Source organism: Prunus avium, chromosome 4 (assembly GCF_965620075.1).
Source record: "Prunus avium chromosome 4, drPruAviu1.hap1.1, whole genome shotgun sequence".
Taxonomy (NCBI): Eukaryota; Viridiplantae; Streptophyta; class Magnoliopsida; order Rosales; family Rosaceae; genus Prunus; species Prunus avium.
In genome coordinates, this window is record NC_142287.1 from 31428811 (window position 1) to 31435011 (window position 6201).

The 6201-nt window shown below is 43.6% G+C and overlaps 1 long non-coding RNA gene across 1 annotated transcript; it reads left to right on the forward strand.

Annotated features, from left to right (window-relative positions):
- The first annotated feature begins 5683 nt into the window (after nucleotides 1-5683).
- LOC148295235 (uncharacterized) lies at nucleotides 5684-6201 on the forward strand. Its single transcript, XR_015835161.1, has 3 exons — nucleotides 5684-5869; nucleotides 5961-6014; nucleotides 6098-6201. It is a non-coding gene; the product is annotated as an uncharacterized LOC148295235 (long non-coding RNA).

The following is a 6201-nucleotide window of genomic DNA, read 5'->3' on the forward strand; positions in this document are numbered from 1 at the left end:
TAGGGGACTTCAACGAGATCCTGGGTAACGATGAGAAGGAGGGGGGCAACCCGTGGCCCTGGTGTCGCACTCGTTTCTTGCGGTCCTTTATGGATACTAACGGCTTACTGGAACTCAGATCCACTGGACAATTTTTCACATGGGAAAACCGACAGGATCCCGCCTCTCTGATCATAACTAAATTGGACCGTGGGCTTGTCAATGCTTTGTGGCTCCATGGGTGGCCTGACTCCTGTGTTCATGTGGAGCCGAGGATTGGCTCCGACCATTCTCCACTGGTGCTTTTCCTCACTCCCAAAGTCAGGAGAAAATGGAAAGATTTCAAGTTTGAAGCCTACTGGGCCGACGACCCTGAGTGTGAAACTATTATTCAAAGGGGCTGGAATTGTGACCATAATGGGGACTCTTTATCTGTTTTGTCTACTAAGCTTGGCGCCTGCAGGTATGAACTTCAGAATTGGAGCAGGAGAAAGTTTCCAAATAATCTTTCTCGCATTAACTATTTGACGAAGGAACTGGAGGTTCTTCAGTTAGGTGTGCATGGGGATAATTTTCGCCATCAGGATGCTGCTATTTGGGATGAGCTTTCTTGCTTATGGAGTAGAGAGGAAATTTATTGGAAACAACGTTCTCGTTTAAACTGGTTGCAGGCTGGCGATGCGAACACAAATTTTTTCCATCTTTCGACCCTCCACCGCAGGCAACGTAATCGTATTGAGTCTTTACTTAACTCAGAGGGGGCTTGCATCATTGGGGACCAAGCAGTCAGGGATGAGTTTTGTCACTTCTTTGAAGATCTCTTTAAGTCTCGGGGTCCTAGAAATTGGGGGGGTATCCTTCATTGCGTTCAGGGTAAAGTCTCAGGTGCAAATAATACAAGGTTAACCGCTCCTTACTCTGTGGATGAAGTCCGAACCGCGGTCAAACAGCTTGGCTCACTAAAGGCGCCCGCCCCGGATGGCTTCCCGGGTCTCTTCTATGATCATTACTGGGAAATCGTTCAGCGCTCTATTAATGACTTGGTATCTGAGTTCTTTTCTGGTAATTGCAGGCTGGATCTCCTGAATCATACACACATTGTCCTAATCCCCAAGGTTCCTAAGCCGACCTCTGTTAATCATTTCAGACCAATCAGTTTGTGTAACAACTCTTACAAGATCCTATCTAAACTTATGGCAAACCGTCTCAAGCCCCTACTCCCGAATCTGATTAGCATGCATCAGAATGCCTTTGTCCCTGGGAGGCAAATTCAGGACAATATCCTGCTGGCCCACGAGGCTTTCCATTATTTGCGGCTCAAATCCTCCAGGAAGTCCTTTGAGCTTGGTTTGAAACTTGACATGAATAAGGCGTACGACCGCGTCGAATGGGACTTTTTGGAGGACACTCTTCATAAATTTGGATTCGATAACCGGTGGTGTTCTCTGGTCATGCTGTGTATAAAATCTGTCTCCTTCTCCTTGGTCCTAAATGGGTCCCCTGGTAATCGCTTCTTCCCCTCTAGAGGCTTGAGGCAAGGAGACCCCCTGTCTCCATACCTATTTCTTCTTGTCTCTGAAGTTCTCTCACTCAACATTATTAAGGCTACAGATAACGGGGTGATCCAAGGTATCAAATTGAGCAGGGGTTGTCCAGGACTATCCCACCTTTTCTTCGCAGATGACTCTCTATTTTTTCTGCAGGCTAGGCCATCCAATTGTATCACTCTCAAATCTATTCTGGACGATTATTGCGCTGCCTCAGGCCAGGAGGTGAATCCTCTCAAGTCTAGTTTATATTTCTCCCCCAACACTGATCACGGTACCAGAATTGGCTGTGGTAGTATCTTTGGGATCCCTGCGACCTGTGATCCTGGGCCCTACCTCGGCCTCCCTACCTTTTGGGGCCGATCGAAGGTTGATGCCTTGGCCTATGTTCGGGACAGAATAAATCATAAGATCGCGGGTTGGAAACTAAATCTGTTATCTCAAGCGGGCAGGGAGGTCCTTATCAAGTCAGTTGCTACGGCCGTCCCAGCTTACCCCATGTCTTGTTTTTTACTACCAACCACTCTTTGCAATACAATCAATGCCGACTTGGCTCGCTTTTGGTGGGGCCAAGATGGAGAACATGGCAAAATTCATTGGCAATCATGGAGGAAGCTTTGCACCCCCAAGGCCGCAGGGGGTATGGGCTTTCGCGATCTACATACTTTCAATAAATCCTTACTTGCCAAGCAGTGTTGGCGGCTCTTGCGCAATCCAAATGCTCTCTGGGCTAGAATCTTGAAAGCTCGTTATTTTCCAAATTGCAGTTTCCTGGACGCAAAAAAAGGGGGTCGTGCATCTTGGGCCTGGAACAGTCTCTTAGTTGGTCGTGAAATTATTGCGTATGGTGCTCGCTGGCAAATTGGCAATGGCCTCTCGGTGGATGTTTGGAAGGATCGGTGGTTAACTGGCAATGGCTCGGGAAAACTCTCCCCTATTCCCACCAATAACCGCTTTACTCCTCTGTTGGTTTCTGATATCATCGATGCGGACAACGGTACCTGGAACATCTCCCACATTGAGCCTTTTATTCCATCCTGTGAGGCTGCCAAAATTCGTGCTACTCCCATTGGCACCCCGTCCACTTGTGACCGCTTGGTTTGGCCTGAGGTGAAATCGGGGGACTCCTCTGTAAAATCCGGGTACTGTCATGCCATTAGAGATTCTCCCCTTGTCTCGATGGATAGAGCATCGTCCTCTCATGTCGTGAATAAGGAGATATGGCGGGTGCTATGGGGGGCTCGCGTCACCCCAAAAATCCGTAATTTTATGTGGCGAGCTATTACGAACTCCATTCCCACGGGTGCAAATCTCTTTAAGAGGAAACTATCCCTCTCCCCATTGTGTCGCTTATGTGGCCTTTTTCCCGAGACTGTGGAGCATTTGCTTCTACTCTGCCCTTGGACACGGGCTGTCTGGTTCGGCAGCCCTTTGGGGTACTCTCCTGACTTGGCTTCTATTTCCACCCTTGACTCCTGGTTATCTCGCCTTCTGAGTGGTATTTTTATGAACAATGATCATCTGAATTGGGGAATCTCCCTTTTCATGTTCTGCTTTTGGGAGATCTGGAAGGCGAGGTGTCAGGCTATATTTAGGGGTCTCATGCCCTCTCCCCAACTGGTTCTCTCCCAGGCCAACAGCCTCCATAAGGAATTTTCCCAGGCCAAGGATTTGGCAACTGCTGCTCCTCTCTTTATCAGGGGTGTTCCCCCCAGATTGCACTGGTCCCCTCCACTGTCTCCATCCGTCAAAGTGAATATTGACGGTGCATGGGAGGCCATTTCTGGTTTGGGTGGGGTCGGTGTGGTCATTCGGGATCACAATGGATCTTTTATTGGCGCCACGATACAGCCTTGCAATCTCTCTTCTGCGGTGGAATGCGAAGCCCATGCTGCGATCGTGGGTCTTTCCTTTGCCTCTTCCCTGCAGCTTCAACATATTGTGGTGGAAACTGATTGCTTTAAGCTCTTTTCATGTATTAAGAATGATTCTGCAACTAGTAACTGGAGGTTCTATACTTTTCTTGCTGAGTTTCGTCGGTTGAAAGCTTCTTTCATCCACTGCGATTGGAACTGGATTCGTCGTGGAGCTAACGGAGCCGCTGATGCTGCCGCCAAGCTAGCCAAACGGAGGTTGCGCCTTTGCAGTTGGGTTAATACTCCCCCACCCTCCTTGGTGTCTGTCCTATCGAGTGATGGCTTGCCAGCCCCTCCCTCTGGTTGAGGGCAAACTCGTGCTCTCCTTTTTACTCATTCCTACTTTTACTGTTCTTTTTCCTGGTTGTTGCCTTTGTTTGGCTTTTCCTTTTCTTAGTTGGCTGCTTTTGCGGTCCCTTTGCCTTTCTGCTCTTTTGAGCTTTTGTCTTCGTTGGGTTCTGTTTTGGCCTCTTTTTGGGGCTTTCTATGGAAGTATCCGTTTGACAAAAAAAAGAAAAAAGAAAAGAAAGCTAAGTACAATTCCAAATTAAATGTATATATATTATATTATAATATAGAAAAACTCCAATCTTGAATTTGATTACACTTTGCCACTACTTGCCTTGCCTTCATACTTAACTCGTATACACATTGCAAACCCCCTTCTACCATACATATACACTTCATGATCATCAGCTAGCAAAATAAAACTTAAACCCCAAATTCTCAAACTCAGCAGCTCAGCTCAGACTCGGATGCTTAATCTCAATCATCCCGACCGGCTGCGAATGCTTAACGTAGTAATTAAGACTAATTAATTTAACATGAAGATGACATGGTTGATAGGGTTGTGGCGGATGATGTTCTGCTAGGCGATGTTGAACAAGTCTGCTTCAAAACCACAGTTGGCAAGAAGCAAGTTTTTCTCCTCTCTTCTTCCTTAATCAGCTCCCCAGCAAACATCTCAAGCTTCTCCACATTTGTGCTCTCCACCATTTTCTTGCCTTTGAATAGTACGGCCTCCACATTTTTCTGTGCCAACATTTCCTCTGTCAAGGCCAACATGTCTATCTTCTTGTTCTTGTTCTTGTCTGAAGCCTGCAGACCGCCATGCATTTTCGAGATGATGCCGTTGGCTTGCACGCGGACATAATTGCTTTCTCGAGATTGTCCAAACGCCATGGAAACAGCTTGATCAACCTTTAATTACAGAAGAAGGGAAAAAAAATGATTAGTTAGCTGACCTACTCATAAAAAGAAAATTGAATTAATTGAGCACCAAATTAAAAATATTGCACAAAAGGAACGAAAGGGCCTTTTTTTTTTCTATATTAATAAGACACCTCTATTCTCTAAAATTGTTCTTCTCATTTGACAGTTGCATATCACCATGAATGCCACAATTAGACTTTGTGCCTCCTTCGAATGCAGGTGCATAACCCTGATTTTACACTTGGGGAAAAAAAATTAGAAAAGATTCTAGCAATTACTCGCAGAAAGACACTCTATTCTCTAAAACCTACCAGGATTTCTAACTAGGTAGGAACTACATTGCATGGCAAAAATAACTATTAACCATATAAAAAGATGAAAGATTTTCCTATTTTTGAAAGTCTCCCATTAATTGCCCAATAAGTAAACAACCTGCACAATTCGTCAAAATCACATTCCTCAACGTAAATGACATATATGATTTATTATGAGTGCTGCTAAATGAACCCTAAAATTAACTGAGTACACCTTGCTACTAAACTATTTATTGAATTACTAATTTACCTTAATATAACATGACCAAAAAAGATAGAATAATATTGGTATTTATTGCTTTGAATCCATGCCTTCAAACAAATTGACTTAATTTTTAACAAACAACACGGAATCCAGGAGAAGTGTATTGATTCAAGTTGATTTTTTTATGCATAAAACTTAAACAATCATTAACACAAACCAATTCAATAGGGTGTACCATGGGTATTTTTGGTAGTTAAATAGGGTGTACTTAGTTAATTTTAAATTTTAATTTAAACATTAAAGTGTACTCAATTAATTTTAGGGTTCGTTTAGCAGCACTCTTTATTATCTATTTAATATTTTGAACAAGAGGTTTGTTGGGCTCCTTTCACCCAGGCCTGGAAGTGCGACTGCCCTGGGCTCAATATCTAAGGGGGCCCAATGAATTTTATAGAAGCTATATGACATATATGATTTATTATCTATTTAATATTTTGAAAATGAGGTTTGTTGGACAAAGTCTGTAGGTGCGCGCGAGGAACTCCAACAAAGAAACAAAATATACTATAAAAACAAAAAGAGTAATATGGCATTGAAAGTTGAAACTCTGACCTAAAAGCAAATATTGGAAAGCTAGCCCCATTTCACTGCTCTAGGCTGTTTTTTGGTCAGAAATTCCACTGTTCTAGCCTCTAGGTAAGTTAACGTTAGATTTTTTGTATTATAAAAGCCTTTAAGCATTTCATCCAAGCATCTAAGCACTCAGTTCATCTAATTACTTTTTCAGAATTTCTGGGCTTTTCTTCAGTGCGAAATTGGTCATTCCAGAAATTAATTGAAGGTAAATTTTCATGATTTTGTATCAAATCGAAAGGAAAATATGGTTTTGTGTGAAGTCACCTGAATTACACATTCTCTTTGTAGGGATTCTTGTAAGCTGTAATTGATTGCCTACAAAATGCTGTTCCTGTTTCGTTTTATCTGTCAAGGATATGCTTAGGGCTGTGCAGGATCCAAATCAATCCGCT